Source organism: Microcaecilia unicolor, chromosome 2 (assembly GCF_901765095.1).
Source record: "Microcaecilia unicolor chromosome 2, aMicUni1.1, whole genome shotgun sequence".
Classification (NCBI taxonomy): Eukaryota; Metazoa; Chordata; class Amphibia; order Gymnophiona; family Siphonopidae; genus Microcaecilia; species Microcaecilia unicolor.
Genome location: NC_044032.1, coordinates 339,843,926 through 339,864,436, shown reverse-complemented (window position 1 = coordinate 339,864,436; position 20,511 = coordinate 339,843,926). Strand labels below are relative to the sequence as shown.

General features: G+C 44.7%; 1 protein-coding gene across 7 annotated transcripts in view; it reads right to left on the bottom strand.

Annotated features, from left to right (window-relative positions):
* The window catches only part of LOC115463679 (alpha-1,4-N-acetylglucosaminyltransferase-like), a 105,319-nt gene extending 85,222 nt beyond the window's left edge, over window positions 1-20,097 (bottom strand). For 2 of the 7 annotated variants that reach the window (XM_030194391.1, XM_030194398.1), the window contains exons 1-2: window positions 19,899-20,097; window positions 12,694-12,837 (exon numbers count right to left, since the gene is read on the bottom strand). The gene's annotated coding sequence lies outside the window, so the exon portion shown is untranslated. Of the gene's footprint in view, window positions 1-7,492; window positions 7,553-12,693; window positions 12,838-14,876; window positions 15,046-17,357; window positions 17,412-19,898 lie in introns of those variants that run through there. The other 5 variants (XM_030194392.1, XM_030194394.1, XM_030194393.1 and 2 more) reach the window with 5 other exon arrangements.
* Window positions 20,098-20,511: the final 414 nt, after the last annotated feature.

The window sequence follows — 20,511 nt, the reverse complement described above, 5'->3', positions numbered from 1 at the left end:
AACTGTGGACAACTGAATCACGTCTTCCAGATCCCCCGCAGCTTGGTACCACTGGGAAGCTAGGGTCCATTGAGCTGATCTCATGTGGAGGCGGGCCATGGGAGTCACGTGAACTGTGGAGGCCATGTGGCCGAGCAATCTCAACATCTGCCGAGCTGTGATCCGCTGAGACACTTGTACCCAGGAAACCAGGGACAAAAGATGGTCTGCCCTGGTCTTGGGGAGGTAGGCATGAGCAGTCTGGGAGTCCAGCAGAGCTCCTAAGAAATTCTAGTCTTTGAACTGGAAGAAGGTGGGACTTTGGATAATTTATCACAAACCCTAGTAGCTCCAGGAGTTGAATAGTCACCTGCATGGACTGCAGAGCTCCTGCCTCCGAGGTGTTCTTTACCAGCCAATCGTTGACATAAAAGGGAACACCTGCACTCCCAGTCTGCGTAGAGACGCCACCACTACTGCCAGGGATTTCGTGAACATTCTGGGTGCAGAGGCAAGACCAAAGGGTAGCACACAGTACTGAAAATGCCGTGTTCCCAGACGGAATCGAAGATACTGCCTGTGAGCTGGCAGTATTGGAATGTGAGTATAAGCATTCTTTAAGTCCAGAGAGCATAGTCAATCGTTTTTCTGAATCATGGGAAGAAGGGTGCCCAGGGAAAGCATCCTGAACTTTTCTCGGACCAGATATTTGTTCAGGGCCCTTAGGTCTAGGATGGGACGCATCCCCCCTGTTTTCTTTTGCACAAGAAAGTCCCTGGAATAGAATCCCAGCCCTTCCTGCCCCGGTGGCACAGGCTCGACCGCATTGGCGCTGAGAAGGGCGGAGAGTTCCTCTGCAAGTACCTGCTTGTGCTGGAAGCTGAAAGACTGAGCTCCTGGAGGGCAATTTGGAGGTGTTGAGATCAAATTGAGGGCGTATCCTAGCCGGACTATTTGAAGAACCCAACGGTCGGAGGTTACAAGAGGCCACCTTTGGTGAAAAAACTTTAACCTCCCTCCGACTGGCAGATCGTCCGGCACAGACACTTTTATCTCGGCTATGCTCGCCTGGAGCCAGTCAAAAGCCCGTCCCTTGCTTTTGCTGGGGAGCTGCAGGGGCCTGAGGAGGCACACGCTGTTGTCGTGAATGAGTGCACTGGGGCTTAGCCTGAGCAGACTGGCGGGCAGGTGGATTGTACCTATGCTTATTATAAGCGTAAGGAGCATTCCTCCTTCCCTCATAAAAAACGTCTACCTGATGAGGTAGATGCTGAAGGCATCCGGTGGGAGAGCTTGTCGAATGCGGTGTCCCGCTGGTAGAGCTGTTCTACCACCTGTTCGACCCGCTCACCAAAAATGTTATCCCCCCGGCAAGGAGCATCCGCAATCCGCTGCTGGACTCTATTCTCCAGGTCAGAGGCATGCAGCCATGAGAGTCTGCGCATCACTATATCTTGAGCAGCGGCCCTGGACGCAACATCAAAAGTGTCGTAAACACCCCTGGACAGGAATTTGCGACACGCCTTCAGCTGCCTGACCACCTCCTGAAAAGGCTTGGCTTGCTCCGCCGGGAGCTTATCGGCCAAGTCCATCAGTTGCCGCACATTGTTCCGCATGTGGATGCTCGTGTAGAGCTGGTAGGATTGGATCTTGGACACGACATAGCAGAATGGTAGGCCTTCCTCCCAAAAGAGTCCAGAGTCCTAGACTCCCGCCCCGGGGGCGCCGAGGCATAATCCCTAGTACTCTTGACTTTCTTGAGAGCCAGATCCACAACTCCAGAGTCATGAGGCAACTGGGTCTTCATCAACTCCGGGTCCCCATGGATCCGATACTGGGACTCAATCTTTTTCGGAATAGTGGGATTAGTTAAGGGTTTCGTCCAGTTCACCATCAATGTCTGCTTCAGGACATTATGAAGGGGAACAGTGGACGACTCCTTAGGTGGCGAAGGATAGTCCAGGACCTCGAACATCTCAGTCCTGGGCTCATCCTCAGTAACCACTGGGAAGGGAATGGCCGTAGACATTTCCCGGACAAAGGACGAGAAAGACAGACTCTCAGGGGAAGAAAGCTTTCTCTCTGGCGAAGGAGTGGGATCAGAAGGAAGACCACAAGACTCCTCGTCAGAGAAATATCTGGGATCTTCCTCTGCCTCCCACGAGGCCTCACCTTCGGTATCGGACACAAGTTCACGAACTTCAGTCTGAAGCCGAGCCCGTCTCGACGCTGAGGAACTAGGTCCTCAATGGCGATGCCGAGAAGAAGACTCCCGCGCCGCCGGCGACGAAGCTCCCTCCAGCGACGTCGATGGGGAGTCAACCTGGGTGGCAGCAGAGGCTGATGCCGCAAGCGGTACTGGCGTCGCCGTCTTCACCACGGGCAGAGAGCCAACTGCCGCATCTCTTGATGGTACCGGCAGCGCAGGCACCGATGGTACCGGAGCAGATGAACGCAGCAGCCTTTCCAGGATACCTGGAAGAATGGCCTCGAGGCGCTCGTCCAGAGTGGCTGTCGAGCAAGGCAGTGGGGCCGGTACCGGTGACGAAGTCAGAACTTGCCTGGGGCGTGGAGGCAGTACCGGGCTGTCCGGAGCAGAGCGCATCGTCACCTCCTGTATGGAGGGTGAGCGGTCCTCCCGGTGTCGACGCTTTGTGGGTACCGAATCCCTCGGTGTCCCGGAGCTCTCGGTAATGTGTCGGGAAGGTGACTGATGGCGATGCTTCTTCGCCTTCGCTCGAAGCACGCCAGCGGTACCGAAGAGGATGACGTGGAATCCAGACGTCTCCTCGTGGCCGGGTCCGAAGGTGGTCGGTCCCGGGGGGCCTGTACCGCAGGAGCCCTCAAGGCAGATGGAGACCCACTCGATGGCTCACTGCTACCAGAATGGGACCTCTGGACAGCCATCACCTGCACTCCGGACGTCGATGCACCCTCCGATGCCAACATCGATACCGGCGATGACCTTGGTACCGCTGGCTCCGCCGACGTCGAAGGATGGGACGAGGCTCCGAACAGAATGTTCCACTGAGCCAATCTCGCCGCCTGGGTCCTCTTCTTGAGCTGGAGGCACAAAGTACAGGCATTAGGGCGATGACCAGCCCCGAGACATAGAAGACACGAAACGTGCCTATCAGTGAGCGAGATCATCCGGTTGCACCACGTGCACTTCTTGAAGCCGCTGGCAGGCTTCGATGACATGGGCAGAAAAATCGCGCCAACGAGGTCAAACGCGATGATGCCGAAAAAAGGGCACCAAAAAGGGGGGAAAAAGGCCCGTACAGGCAGCGAGAAAAGCCGCTCACGCCAAAGAAAGGAAACTTATGGGAAAAACTTCTATGAAGTAACGGAAGACAAACTTTCTTTTCCTTTTTTTTTTTTAAAGAACACACGAGGTAGAAGAAAGAAGCCGAAAAGGCGAAGAACGCAGCGAAGGCCTCTCTGGGGCAGACAATGAACGATACACGGCTGTTCTGAACTGCGGAAAAAGAGAATGAGGAGCACGTTCGCGCTACGGGTGGGAAGACGGTCACACATGCGCGATTTGCGCGGGCCACACGAGAGCTAGCAAACTTCTGTTGCTAGGAAGATCTTCCGATCCTGGGGCTGCCGTGGACTTCACCCAAACGTGAGAACAAGCAGCCTGCTTGTCCTCGGAGAACTCTCATATAGCTGCTTCTTATTCTCACCCTGTCGTGGCCCTTTCTTTAGATGCGGAGAAGGCCTTTGCTAGGGTGGAATGGGAGTACCTCTTTATAGTTTTGTCTTGGTTTGGCTGTCTCCTGAATTTCTTCAAAAAATTAAAATGTTATATACTAATCCCATTGCCAGGGTTTTTGCCAATAACTCTTTGTCAGACCTAATCACTCTTAAGCGTGGCACTAGACAGGGTTGCCACCTCTTTCCTTATCTATTTAATATCACACTTGAGCCCCTATTAATTGCTATTAGATCTCATTCACGCATGAAGGGTGCTATTTATCATGATCTAGAAATAAAATTTTCAGAATATGCTGCTGATGTCTTGTTAATTCTCTCCAATCCATACTAATCAATACCCAATCTTCTCCAGTTAATCACTAATTTTTCTCAATTTCCTGGTTACAAGATTAATCAACAAAAAAATGAACTTCTCCCACTTAATTTGTATGCTGTTCCTGATATTGCTAATTCTTTTGATTTAGTTTGGGCAAGTCCTAAAATTAGATATCTTGGAACTGATTTATATACATCTCTGCAAGATACTATACAGTACAATGCTGACGCTATCCTCAAATTCCTTACATCTTTATTACTTTCTTGGCACCCACTTATCTTGTCTGGGTGGGGTCATCTTGAAACTATTAAAATGATGGTATTTCCCAAGATTAATTATATCTTGAGTACGCTCCCAATAATTTTTCTTCTCCCTTTGTACGCCCAAATAGATAAGATGCTGAGTACTTTTTATGGAAAAACAAAGCCTAAAATTGCTCTTTAAAAAATTAAAGGGACAAGAGACTCTGGAGGTGTATTATTTCCTGATTTTCTTACTTAACATAAATACTTTATTTCTCAGAAAGGCTGTAATTGGTTATATCAAAATTGTGACTATAAACCAATCTGGTTGTTGTTGGAGGAAGCTATTAAACATCCTTTTCAACCTTCTCTTCTGCTCTCCTCTACCTCCTTTCCATCTCATAGGCTTGATCCAGTAATAATTTCTATGGTTAAATGTACGAATGAGTAGGACAAGCTACAAACACATCCCTTCACTTTATCTCTCAGTATGTCACTATGGTACAATCCTCATGAATTAATAAACAAAGTTCCTTTCTTTTTGAAAGAATGGATTGATAAGGGAATCTGAACTATCTCAATGTGCTGCTCCTACAATTTGACATGTCCAGCGTTTGACATGGTCAGTCACCAAATACTCTCGAACATCCTAGATTACTTCGGAATTGGAGGAAACGTACTAAGATGGTTTAATGGCTTCCTAACAGCAAGAACTTACCAAGTAATTTCAAAATCACAAACGTCAACACCATGGAAACCCAAATGTGGAGTACCACAAGGATCACCGCTCTCACCAACCCTTTTTAACTTAATGATGACACCTTTAGCCAAATCGCTATCCAAACAAGGACTCAACCCGTACATCTATGCAGACGATGTGACGATATACATCCCGTTCAAACATGATCTAACCGAAATCACAAATGAAATCAAACAGAGCCTCCAAATAATGAACTCATGGGCGGACGCATTCTAACTAAAGCTAAATGCAGAAAAAACACAATGTCTCATCCTATCCTCACAATATAATACAAACAAACCCAATACCATAAACACCCCAGATTACACCCTTTCGGCCTCTGACAGTCTGAAAATTCTGGGAGTCACAATTGACCAAAATCTCACACTCGAAGGCCATGCGAAAAATACAGCAAAGAAAATGTTCCACTCAATTTGGAAACTTAAAAGAATCAAACCTTTCTTCCCTAGGGAAATATTCCGCAGCCTAGTACAATCAATGATGCTAAGCCATCTAGACTACTGCAATGCCATCTATGCCGGATGCAAAGAACAAATCATTAAGAAGCGTCAAACCGCTCAAAACACAGCAGCCAGACTCATATTTGGGAAAGCGAAATACGAAAGCGCCAAACCCCTAAGGGAAAAACTACACTGGCTCCCTTTAAAAGAACGAACTGCGTTCAAAGTCTGCACCCTGGCCCACAAAATTATTCACGGGGAAGCCCCAACCTATATGTCAGACCTTATAGACCTGCCTACTAGGAACGTAAAAAGATTAGCACGCACATTCCTCAATCTCCACTACCCCAACTGTAAAGGACTAAAATACAAATCCACATACGCAACCAGTTTCTCCTACATTTGCACGCAACTATGGAATGCACTACCGAAGGACATAAAAACAACGCAAGACCTAACTACCTTCCAAAAGCTACTGAAAACTGACCTGTTCAAGAAGGCATACCATAAACATCCATCCTAAATACTAAATAATAAGACTGTACATGAACTAGACAAAACCGAACTCTTATTATTGTCTGACCAACCACATTGCTATTAATGAATAAGCACTACCACTTTAATCCTCATGTCGAAAATGATTTCCCTATAGTTGATGACCTAATGTATGTTACAATCCAATCTATCACTCAGGTACGTATATGTAATACCATAATGTATTCTTATTTACAATGTATGCATGCATCCTAATGTAATACCATTTGTAATTCTGTTAACCGGAAATGGCAATCACCATTACGGCAAATGTAAGACACATTGAGCCTGCAAATTGGTGGGAAAATGTGGGATACAAATGCTACAAATAAATAAATAAAGAAATATAGTAACTAAAGATAAAACAATCCTGTCTTTCTCAGAATTAAAGGAAAGATTCTCTCCGCTATCCTCTGCAAACTTCAGATGGCTCCAATTGTCATTGTATCACTACGTCACCTTTTTTTTCTCAATTGTAGCATCAGATGCCTTCACTAATTTCCAATGCTTAAAATTTACTTGTTAATGGTCATACTGCATCCAATATTTACAAACAATTGATTAAGTCTCCATTCAGCTTAGTACTTCAAAAATACCTGGTGAGCAGACTTAGCTCATACATTATCAGAAGAAAAATGGTCTCAATTTTGGTCTAAAGTTTATTAAACCTTTGTCCTCTGCTTTGATACTTCAATCTATGTACTTCTTATACCATAAAACCAACTGGACACCTCGCAAGTTTGCTAATGCAGAACTCCTTCCTTCTGCTTTCAGCATGTTGGTACCTTACTTCACATGCTTTATGAATGTAATCTCACATTTAAATTCTGGCAGGAAATCTCATGTGTTATACAGAAGATTCTTCTTATCCTTCAATAATAATCTTTAAACCCTGCTGTCAGCAGTTCAACTTATTGGACTCTCAAGCAAAATTATTTGACATCCTACTCACAATTGCTCAAAAACATGTTTTGCAAAATGGAAATCTGCACATTTATAAAATATTCATTTTTGGTGGAATTCTGTGCTACAACATCAAAAATTTGAGTTTGCTTTGGCAGGAAAATATCGAACAATATTCACCAAGAGAAAAGTCTGGGCCCCTTTGGAACAATATGTACAAACTTTACAAATTGCATTTTAGTCCAAATGTTTTGCTACAGACAATTGTCTCCTTTCTTGCATAGATAATGTTTGTATTAGCATACTAACACTGTATTTCTCCTTTTCTTGTTATGTTTTCACATTTCTTCTATACTTTGCTAAAAAGACAATAAAATATATTTGGAAAAAAAATGAATATAACTGGTGCACAAAGAAAAATGAACCTTTACTACACTGTAATCACAGCAAACAGTGCAGAAAAGACACGAACACAAAAATGCCACCCTGCTTCAAAAAACTTACACAACACTTCTAAAATGGCCTCCAATCTCTTTTGGATCTGAAGATTTTGAATAAACAATAAAAACATTACATAGGTTAAGAAAAATCATCTTACCCTTTTGGAACAAAATTTATTGCAGACGTATTCAAAATCCTCTCCTTATCCTTTCACAGTATCTTGGATATTAGAGTTTGCCTTCAACCGTCATCAGTTTTCAACCTGCCCCACCTGTTTGTCCTCGCCTTTTACAAGGACAATGTAATCCTTATCAAAAAGAAGTAATAAGGAACTCTGGATGGAAGGGTAATAAATATAACTGGTGTGGGGGTGCTGTTGAGCCACCAATGAGAACGGACGCTTGAAGATCTCTCTCCCCTGTTTATGCTAGAAAATCGTTCCAAACTGTCCTTTTTTTAGAATTTTTTCTTCTTTTTCTCCTGCAACGCCTATGCCATTATCGTTGGTCGCTATCCACCTTATAATTGAAAGAGAAAAACGCCTAGATTTCGACCCAAATCGGGAGATAGACGTTTATCTCACAAAAACGAATAAATCGGTATAATGGAAAGCAGATTTTGGACGTTTTCAACTGCACTCCATCGCGGAAGCGTACAAAGTTGACGGGGGCGTGTCGGAGGTGTGGCGAAGGTGGAACTGGGGCGTGGTTATCGGCCGAGGAGAGATGGGTGCCTTTCGCCAATAATGGAAAAAAAGTATGCGTTTGTAGTTAGAATTTAGGGCACTTTTCCTGGACCCTGTTTTTTCACGAATAAGGCCCCAAAAAGTGCCCTAAATGACCAGATTACCACGAGAGGGAATCGGGGATGACCTCCCCTGACTCCCCCAGTGGTCACTAACCCCCTCCCACCACAAAAAATGATGTTTCATAACTTTTTATTTTCACCCTCAAATGTCATACCCACCTCCCTGGCAGCAGTATGCAGGTCCCTGGAGCAGTTGTTAGGGGGTGCAGTGGACTTCAGGCAGGTGGACCCAGGCCCATCCCCCCCCCCACCTGTTACAATTGTGCTGCTTAATGCTTAGTCGTCCAACCCCCCCCCCAAACCCACTGTATCCACATGTAGGTGCCCCCCTTCACCCCTTAGGGCTATAGTAATGGTGTAGACTTGTGGGCAGTGGGTTTTGAGGGGGATTTGGGGGGCTCAACACACAAGGGAAGGGTGCTATGCACCTGGGAGCTCTTTTACCTTTTTTTTTGTTTTTGTAAAAGTGCCCCCTAGGGTGCCTGGTTGGTGTCCTGGCATGTGAGGGGGACCAGTGCACTATGACTCCTGGCCCCTCCCACGAACAAATGCCTTGGATTTATTTGTTTTTGAGCTGGGCGCTTTCATTTTCCATTATCACTGAAAAACAAAAACGCCCAGCTCACAAATTGTCGAATAAAACATGGACGTCTATTTTTTTTGAAAATACGGTTCGGTCCGCCCCTTCACGGACCCGTTCTCGGAGATAAACGCCCATGGAGATAGACATATATAGTAACATATAGTAGATGACAGCAGAAAAAGACCTGCACGGTCCATCCAATCTGCCCAACAAGACAACTCATGTGTGCTACTTTTTATGTATACCCTACTTTGATTTGTACCTATGCTCTTCAGGGCACAGACCGTATAAGTCTGCCCAGCACTATCCCCGCCTCTCAAACACCAGCTCTGGCACAGACCGTATAAGTCTGCCCAGCACTATCCCTGCCTCCCACCACCGGCTCTGGCACAGACCGTATAAGTCTGCCCAGCACTATCCCTGTCTCCCACCACCGGCTCTGGCACAGACCGTATAAGTCTGCCCAGCACTATCCCCGCCTCCCAACCACCAGTCCCGCCTCCCAACCACCGGCTCTGGCACAGACCGTATAAGTCTGCCCAGCACTATCCCCGCCTCCCACCACCGGCTCTGGCACAGACTGTATAAGTCTGCCCAGCACAATCCCTGCCTCCCAACCTCCAGTCCCGCCTCCCACCACTGGCTCTGGCACAGACCGTATAAGTCTGCCCAGCACTATCCCCGCCTCCCAACCTCCAGCCCCGCCTCCCACTACCGGCTCCGCTATCCAATCTCGGTTAAGCTCCTGAGGATCCATTCCTTCTGAACAGGATTCCTTTATGTTTATCCCACGCATGTTTGAATTCCGTTACCGTTGCCTATAGTCACCAGATTACTGAAGCAACCAAATGTTTATAGATTCTCTTTTTTTGTTCTACGCTCCATTTCCTCAGGCTCCCTTCGGAGGAGCTGCAGAGCTAGCCTGGCAAATCACACCATGACTAACTTATTTGTTGACTAACTTTTGAAGGCAGAACTGTCATAAAATTATACTGCTTTGTCACCCTCTGATCACCCTTCCATTTCTCACTCCACCCTCTTCCTGTAAGACTGTTATTGGAATGATTTGTTTCACTTAGATATTGACATTTTGCCAACATTTATTCATTTCTGATCTGAATAAGGTGGTATTGCCTTTGAAAGCTAACAAAATCAGTCCAATAAAAATACATCACTATTTTATTTTCTTGGTTTTATTTCTATTTATTACAAGCTGCCTAAAACCCATAAACCTGGAAACCCAGCAGACCAATCATATCTGGTACTGGCACACTCACAAAGGAAATTATTTATTTTTTGTTATTTTTGTTATATTTGTACCCCACGCATTCCCACTCATGGCAGGCTCAATGCAGCTTCCATGGGGCAATGGAGGGTTAAGTGACTTGCCCAGAGTCACAAGGAGCTGCCTGTGCCTGAAGTGGGAATCAAACTCAGTTCCTCAGGACCAAAGTCCACCACCCTAACCACTAGGCCACTCCTCCACTGTTGCTACTATTTGAGATTCTACATGGAATGTTGCTATTCCACTAGCAACATTCCATGTAGAAGTTGGCCCTTGCAGATCACCAATGTGGCCGCGCAGGCCTCTGCCTCTGTGAGTCCGACGTCCCGCACATACGTGCAGGACGTCAGACTCACAGAAACAGAAGCCTGCGCAGCCTTCTACATGGAATGTTGCTAGTGGAATAGCAACATTCCATGTAGAATCTCCAATAGTAGCAACATTCCATGTAGAATCTCCAATAGTATCTATTTTATTTTTGTTACATTTGTACCTTGCGCTTTCCCACTCATGGCAGGCTCAATGCGGCTTACATGGGGCAATGGAGGGTTAAGTGACTTGCCCAGAGTCACAAGGAGCTGCCTGTGCCTGAAGTGGGAATCAAACACAGTTCCTCAGTTCCCTAGGACCAAAGTTCACCACCCTAACCACTAGGCCACTCCTCCACTCCACTGGACTTATAGAGGGGAATCTTAAACCCTTCAAAGCACGACAGACTTTCTGAACAAACTGGAAAACATCAAGCAGGTCACAATGGATCTAGAATCACTATTTGAGGACAGGTTTTACTGTGGATTCCACATACTAACCTGAAATCAGGTACTTATCAAGACAAGTAAAAAAGACCTAACTTCTATTTGCTGAATGTCTTGTTCTCCTGTAGAGTTTACATCCTAGTCTGAAGACTAAAGGCAACCTTCCATACCTGCAGGTGACTGTACGCCAGAATGTTGTCCTCAGACAAGTTTCATGTACCAACCTGAAACTCTTCACACACTAGCCAAAAAACAAAAGGCAAATTTTCATAACTGCAGGTGAATACATTCCTGCTGATTCCTCATGTACCCCACACATAAAAAAGTAGACACAATGAACACCATAAAACTACTTCTAGGCCTCTACACACTAACACTAATTAACACAACAGAAGCCACACCACAAGAAAACCACAACATTATACCCATACTGTACAACCAACACCACACACCCAGATACACCACCTTCCAACCAAGGTAAAAATAGATCAAACAAAAGAAAGAACTCACCCATGAGCCAAACACAGCAGACAACAAAAATGGGAGCAAAACTAAACAACAAGACAAATAATCGACAACTAACAAAAATCTCCACAATCTCGATTATAGAAGAAAATCACCAATCAATTCAAGTGGGATACATCAATGCCAGATCAGTAGTGAATAAAACAGAAACCATAAAAGATTGGATTACAGAGGAAGACCTCAAACTAGTATTCATTAATGAAACATGAATTCACAACAATGTAGATCCTATAATCGTAGACCTATGCCCCCCCAGGATTCAAAACGTTACACTGGACTAGAAAGGAAAAAAAAAGGGTGGGGGCATCGCCTTAATCTACCAATCCCACTTCACAACAGAAGCCATTGCTGAATCCATAACACTGAGACGTTTTCGTTCAATTATGCCCCTCTATGTCTTTATCTAAACTGAACAAATCTGAATCTCCTAGCCTGCTTCAGGCCAGATCAAAGCAAACCAAAATTGATCCTCCATCACCAGAAGAGGCCTTGCAAGGGAGAATGCCACCCTCCTCCTTGGATTTAATATAGCATTTTTTTTTTATTTGTACCCTGCACTTTCCTACTCATGGCAGGCTCAATGCAGCTTAGGTACTTATTTGTACCTGGGGCAATGGAGGGTTAAGTGACTTGCCCAGAGTCACAAGGAGCTGCCTCTGCCTGCAGTGGGAATTGAACCCAGTTCCCCAGGACCAAAGTCCACCACTCTAACCACTAGGCCACTCCTCCACTCCATTTACATGTTGAGGCCAACATTGATTACTGCACTACATTTAATTATGTAATTATTCAGTGTATGCTTAGATTTCTCCTAAGATTGTATTAATTGTTTCCTATTGTAGAATTTTTCATACTGTAATGATTTGGTTTTTGTTTTTCCTTGCTTACTAATATCTACAGGGTTGACATCTTTCCTCTCAGTCTCACTTAACTTAGGTTACCTTTCCTTGGTTGAATTAGTTACTTAGTTCTTTATGCCATTTCTCTTTTCTCATTGTCAGCTATGCCAAATATGTTGTGATCCACATTACCTAATTAATCTCTGTTTTGGACTAATCAAATCCTATAGATATGTCACTTTGTATTATTATGGCTCTGAATAACTTTCTTGTTATGTTTTCACATTTCTTGTATACTTTGAAAAAGGCAATAAAATATATTTGAAAAAAAATGAATATAACTGGTGCACAAGGAAAAATGAACCTTTACTACACTGTAATCACAGCGAACAGTGCAGATAAGACATGAACACAAAAATGCCACCCTGCTTCAAAAAACTTACACATAAAATGTCAATACTTAAACTTACACAACACTTCTAAAATGGCCTCCAATCTCTTTTGGATCTGAAGATTTTGAAAAAACAATAAAAACATTACAAAGGTTAAGAAAAATCATCTTACCCTTTTGGAACAAAATTTATTGCAGATGTATTCAAAATCCTCTCCTTATCCTTTCACTGTCTCTTGGATACTACAGTTTGCCTTCAACCGTCATCTGTTTTCAATCCGCCTCACCTGTTTGTCTTTGCCTTTTACAATGTGTTCCTTATCAAAAAGAAGTAATAGGGAACATAGTAATTAAGAAATTCTCTCTGAAATGCATAATATCCCTGGATGAATTAAATGGATTAAAACTGGAAAGTAGCGTGCATCAAACAATATAGATAATCTGAGTACCAAACCTATCTACCTATAATTAGGACTTCTGATTTTAGTTTCTAACCAATAAATACCAATAAAAAAAACTCAATGCAAACAAAAAAAAGTGTTTATTAGATAAACACTGGAAGAACAGCACTTTCCCTGGTACTTTCTCACCCCTTCCTTGGCTTGTCTTGTATCCTCCAATCAGTTAAGAATATAAGAATAGCCATTCTGGGTCAGATCAATGGTCCATCTAGCCCAATATCCTGCTTCCAACAGTGGTCAATCCATGTCACAAGTACCTGGCAGAAACCCAGTTAGTAGCACCATTCCATGCTACCAATCCTAGGATAAGCAGTTGCTTCCCTCAAGTCCATCTCAATAACAGTCTATGGGTCAATAACAATTTTTATGTCTTTTCTGTGTTGATGACTCTAAGGTGACACACGTATACATATTTGAAGTGGAAAGGGTAGTCAGCAACAATACCTATTGTTCATAAACATCTATAAACACTGATTATTTTACCCTCAAAGAACACCTAATGAGCTGGAAAATAAACATGTCAATTCTTTATTCTTTGTTAATACTTACTACACCGCTTTAGCTGGCACACAACAATGTGGTTTACATATTAATGAAGAACAAAAAAGACAGGAAAAGGAACTCTAACATCATATAGGACAGATGGGGAAAGAAACAGAATGCACATATACCAAACAAACCAAGGAAGACCATGGAGACAGATCAGAGGGAGAAGAAAGGTAGAAAGGGAAAGAATGGAAGTCATTAGAACTCTGCCCAGTCACAGACCACAAGCCTGCCTAAATAGTCATGTTTTAATTAGGTGTTTTGAAGCTTGGAAGGGATAATTCACAACAAATTTCTAAGGGGAGACTATTCCAGGTTGCAGGGGCTAAAAAATAAATAGCACTGTGTTGTGTTCTCTCATGTTTACCAATTTTAGGAATGGGAAATACCCTATGGTGATGATTAATAGAGCACAGCAATCATGTAGAAAAATAAGGAATTGTTAAAGAAGATAAACATAGCAGAAGACCCAGGTAAAAGGCTTTGAAGGCAAGCATAAGAACTTTGTATTGTATTCGATAAGGCCCTGGTAGCCAGTGATGGTCTTTGAGAAGAGGTGAAATAGAGTCATATCTTGTATTGCTGTATTTTGAAGGGTTTGGAGCTTTTTCATGTTGCCCGTGTTAGTCCAGCAAAGATAATATTACAGTAATCCAGCTTGGAAATCAATAAAGACAAAGGTGTGAAAAGAATCTTGATCCAAAAATTTTGCACACATCGCAACTGTCTTAGAATGAAAAATCCAGATTGCGAAACGGAGAAAATATGGAAATCAAATGATAGTTGAGAGTCTAAAATCACTGCTAATATCAAAAGGATTAGACTGGGGTAATAGTAGTGCCTAGTGGATGAAGATCTTCAGTAGGGCAAGGAGCATAACCGATGATCCAACAGGCAACATTCTTATTAGGATTAAGAACAACCATCGGGCTACAGCATCCAAACAGGTTTGAAAAGGAGTAACACAGGAGGTAACTGAATCTGTGTAATATAAAAGAAGGATATTGTCCGCATAGATATACATGGAAATCAAACATCAAGTGGTAGAACCAGTGGTCCTAAAAGAAGAAGGAGAAGAAAGAGACAGAGGGCGCAAAGGATGAGATTGTTGAGACTGTAACAAATCTTTAAGAGCAGAAATTTTAGAACATAAAAATTGAGCTAAGACATCTGCTGAAGGTCTAAGCAGTGCAGCTGAAGTATTTGGAGAAACAGTAAGAGACTTATAAATGCTGAAGAGTTCCCTAGATGGGCAAGGTGTAGTTTTAATGCGATGACAGAAGTAGGCTGCTTTAGCCTTGCTCAGATGAAAATTAAATTCACAATTTATCCTATATCATAATTCTCACCTCCAACGTTCTGACGCTGCCTGGGACCGTGGATCCCTCGGAGGTGGTCTGCTTCCATCGGTAGATCAGAGTGACGTCACACTGCTGACAGAATCCAATGAAGTGGCACACGCTGGGTTCGTAACACGCCCCGTCCTCGCGTGAAAACGTCATTACGTCAGAGGGCAGGGCCTGTAACAAACCCTCTCTCTCTCTAGCTCACACTAAGCCTAACGAAAGAAACTTCCCCTGAGGTCGCCGCCCCTGCAACCCTCCCTCTCGGTCGCAGCCTGCAGGCGCTCAGTCAGACAGTCAGTCGGTTGTCAGCCCCGAGCAACGCCAGCCACCCATCAGCACGTGGGGAGTCGATGGCGCTGGGGAGCGCACGAGCTGGCTGGAAGAGCTTGCGTACATCGCGTTGGTGAATAGGGAAAGAGCGTGGGCTCCCGTTAGCATGAGGTACGCGAAGGACATCTGGGAGATGCAGGGACAGCAGCGGGGAGGGCGCTGCAAAGTTGAAGCACAAACCTCTCTCTTACACACACACACACAAATTCACTTTCTCTCTCTGACACACACACACACACACTCTCTCTCTCTCTCTCTCTCTCTCTCTCTCTCTCAGCACCCCCCCTACCACCACAGCATATTAGCAGCAAATACACATCGGAGCATCGCTCAGCACCATACAGAGGAAACCCACAAACCTCTATCATTCACACACCCCCACACACTCTCTCAACTAACCCCCCCCCCCCCCCACACACACACAGCATATTAGCAGCAAAGAGACATCAGAGCATTGCTGAGCCCCATAGAGGAAACCCACAAACCTCTCTCATTCACTCTCTCTCTCTCTCTCAACCAACACCCCCCCCCCCCACACACACACACACATACACACACACACACACACACACACAGACAAAGCATATTAGCAGCAAAGAGACATCAGAGCATCACTCAGCCCCATATAGAGTAAACCTACAAACCTCTCTCATTCACACACACACACTCACTCTCTCTCTCTCTCAACAACCCTCCCTCCTCCCCCCCACACACACAGCATATTAGCAGCAAAGAGACATCGGAGCATCGCTCAGCCCCATACAGAGGAAACCCACAAACCTCTCTCATTCACACACACACACACACTCTCTCTCTCAACCAAACAACCCCCCTCCACACACACACACAATATTAGCAGCAAAGCAGAGGCGTCGGAGCATCACTCAGCCCCATACAGAGGACACCCACAAACCTCTCTCTTTCACACATACACAGACTCACTCTCTGTGACACACACACACACACACTCCCTCTATTAATCAACCCCCCCCCCCACCACCACCACCTCAACAGCACATTAGCAGTAAAGCAGAGGCGTTGGAGCATCGCTCAGCCCCATACAGAGGACACCCACAAACCTCTTTCACAGAAACACACTCTTTCTGTCTCTCTCTCACACACACACACACACTCTCTCTCAGGCACCCCCCCCCCCCAAACATATCAGCAGCACAGCAGAGGCGTTGGAGCATCGCTCAGCCCTATACAGACCACAACACACGGATTTTTAAAAAACCAACAGCATCTCATACCCCTGGAACATATTTCTCATTATACACCCTTCCCAATTATTCCTTAACATCACAGCACATTTCTCCTAACAATTCCCTTAAAAACATACTCGCCATTAGATGATAACCTTGCTAGCGCCCGTTTCATTTGTTTCAGAAACGGCCTTTTTTTTACTAGTAAACACATAAGAATCGAAGCTCCACCTGTAATGAGTCACTCCTTTAACTTCCTAGTACATCCATTATTATAGACAAGAGAAGAAAGCAATTTAACAAAATAATATAAAACTCTTACAATTAATCAAATCAAAAAACCACTGTTGAAATCTGTGGAAATAAATCTCTAAACAGATATAACTGCTGCTTAATAAATGTGAAAAAATATTTGAAGAGTTATACTTCCACATTTAAATCCCCAAAGTACAATAGCAAAGATAAAAAGTTCTATTTACTCCAAGGTTTAGTTAGTTACTAAACTGCAGTAAACTGTGCTATTTTACTGCTGAAAAATTTACCATATGAGTACCTCAATACTGCAGGCTAGTGACTTGCTCAGTAAATTGAATTTTGCATTGCTGTATCCGAGAATATTGTGCATTCCTAGCCACAACACAAAGATAGCTGGCACCAAGGACCTGGCAGGTACAGTAAAAAATTACTCCCTCCCTACTTCCAATCACCTAATCCTCCTTTCCCAAGTTTGATCCTTACCCCCAATCCCATTTCCTAAGGTAGAGCCCATTTTGATTCTCCCCCTCCCTTGTGGGAAGTGAAGAGCACCTGCCTCTTTTGTGTTTTACCTTTTCACCTTTCCCTACTACTACCCTTTCTAGCCCCCAAACCCAGATACCACTACGCCTTCCTCTATCAGCCCCTTCCCCTCACCATTCACTGTTCCCAAGTTCATATTGCATTCCCTTACCTCTGTTTGTCTCTTTCTCCTCTGTACTGCTGCAGCTCTGTGTCTAAACACAATCATTTCCTGTTTGGCCAGTGAGTGGCCAGAGGGTGTGGTGGGAGTGAGCTTCTGTGTGTTGCTGTTGTTTGACTACTAATTCTACTACTTATCATTTCTATAGCTAAGTAGGTAGGGAGAGGTGAGCACTGGTGGGGAAATGGAGGCACTAAATTCACTGGTAGCATGCATGTGTTGGAGGAAGAGGCCACACACCGCAGGAGGTACTCACAGCCCCAAGTGTTCAGGGCTTGCACCATCGGAGCATCACTCAGATCAGCCCCATACAGAGGAAACCCACAAACCTCTCTCATTCACACACACACACACTCTCTCTCTCTCTCTCTCAACCACCCCCCCCCCCCCCCACACACACACACACACACACACACACACAGAGCATATTAGCAGCAAAGAGACAGAGCGTCACTCAGCCCCATACAGAAGAAACCCACAAACCTCTCTCATTCACACACACACACAGTCTCTGTCTCTCTCTCTCTCTCTCTCAACCAACCCCCCCCCCCCCCCCCCACACACACAGACAGAGCATATTAGCAGCAAAGAGACATCAGAGCATCACTCAGCCCCATACAGAGGAAACCCACAAACCTCTCTCATTCACACACACACACTCACTCTCTCTCTCTCTCACTCAACCAACCCCCCCCCCCCCACACACACACACACACACAGACGGAGCATATTAGCAGCAAAGAGACATCAGAGCAATGCATCACTCAGCCCCATACAGAGGAAACCCACAAACCTCTCTCATTCACACACACTCACTCTCTCTCTCTCTCTCTCTTGCAACAAACCCTTCCCCCCCCCCCCCCCCACAGCATATTAGCAGCAAAGAGACATCGGTAGGGGGAGGGGAGCACTGGTGGGGAAATGGAGGGACTAAATTCACTGGTGGCTTGCATGTTGCAGGAAGAGGCCGCACACCGCAGGAGGGACTCATGGCCCCGACTGTTCAGGGCACAGAAAAACAGAATGGGATTCACACTCTCCACAGCCAGGGCCGTGCCTAGGGTCTCTGGCACCCCCCTGCAGACTATCAGTTGGGGCGCCCCCCCCCCCCCCGGACCTGCCTGGCTCCAAGGCGCGTGGAAGAGCTGGGCGGTGCCAAAGAGCCGAGCGCTGCGTGCGGGAAGGCAGCAGCAGCCATGGGCGTAGTTTGACTGTTTCATTTGGGGGGGGGGGGGGGCAAAGGATGGGGCGGAGCATATTAGCATATTCTATAGAACACACTTTGGTGAATTTCGGCTAGCAGTGTTAGCAAATTTCCTTACTATCAACATGTAAAGTGTTTTTAAAATGATCAGTGTCTGTTCTATGTTTCATCCAGGGTCAATGCCCTACTTTGTCAATCACAGCCTTGGGCTCTGTTTGTTTTGCAAAGGAGAAAACCTGTTTTCCTTTTTTTCCTGAATCACAGGGCTGCAGAACTGTAAGGATCATGTAGAATCAGTTATTGCACTGTTAAAAGTACAGTAATTGTTGTTTTAAGTAGCAAAATTGAACAGGAAAGCTTGCTTGCTATGCTTATACCATATATGTCCGAAACAAAATACCTTGGCATACTAACAGTAAAATGTAGTCTCTTATATGCACTTGTCATTCATTATTTAAGCAGGATGCCCTGCCTTTCTTCATAATTTCAATTTTCTTCTGATCACTAACTCTTGAGAATGGGGGACTGATTAAATTTTGGGAATAGTACCTTCAAACCATAAATTAATGCTTATTCTTTAAAATAGCTGCTTAAGTAATAGTAAATAATTATGAAATTTAGAAGGCGTAAATAAATCCTAAATGAATACATAAATAAATATTTATGATCAGGGGGCACTTCGTTCTCCTCCGTGCCATGGATCGGCATGGGATCATTGCACTTGCTTATCTTTTACACAAAAAATCAACTGAATATCATCACAAGAAATGAAACTCTACTTCCCAGTTTCCAATTATCTTAGCTAATGATGCCAGATAGAGTTCAAATATTAGTGGGGAAACAACCCTTGACAAAGTTTTCTGGGAAGAAATTGTGTTGTTTCATTGCACAGTTTGTTTTGCAATCAGTAAAATAAGAACTAAACCATGTTAAAACTGTGGAACCTAGCCCCATATCCTGCAAATATTTTAACAGTATGGGATGAAATACAGTATCAAAAGCCACAGTTAAATCAAGCTGCAACCATGATCTGCTTTCACTAAGATACCATCCACAATTGCCAATAACAAAGATTCAGTACTATGATGACGTCTATAGTCTGATTGTCGGCTGTGCAATAACTGGTTCCTTTCAACATAATCAGCCAGTTGTCCAAGTGCAAACCTTTCTAAAACTTTAGACAATAAGGAAAGGAATAGGCTGATAAGTGAAATAATCCCCAACCTCAACTTTGAACTTTTTTGGATTTGGAATTATGATCGTCTTCTTAAGCTCTATCAGCACCTCTCCAGGACACGAGAGTGCCCAGTCCAGCCTGTGACATTTACCTTGTTTGATCACTTTTCTCCTCTCTGATTTGTCAATCACCAGCGATGCAGGAGGTCTCTGGGAGTCTAAAGCAAATGGATTCAGGGACTTCTTCCTGGAAAAACATGCTTTCAAAAGCAGTAGTACCAATTGGACCAATGCCAAATGTGATAAACAGCCACATTGTGTCTGTGCAGCTTAGCAATGGGCACAGCAGCAGCAGCACTCTCTGTTAACACAGAAGTAAAGACGGGGGGGGGGGGGGGGGGGGGGGGGGGGGGCTGTGCGTCACACTTCCTGAACCACTTAAAGGCGCAGGCAGCCTCTCTCCTGCTGCAAGCAGCCTGTGAAACTGAAATCTGATCTGACCTAATACTAGAGCAGCAACTTTTCTCCTATTGTGAGTCACAGTTTTGTAACATCAATACGTGCACGAGGAAGGAAGGTTGTAAAAGCAGCAAGCAGGCACCAGTGGCGTAGCCAAGGGTGGGCCCTGGTGGTCCGAGGCCCACCCAGTAGCAACACACCTATGATGTGGCTGGCAGGTATCCCCAAGCCCCACCAGCTGAAAACTCCCCAACAGATCTTCGCCTGCAGCAACTGATACATACTGCTCGCACAAGCCCCACAGCC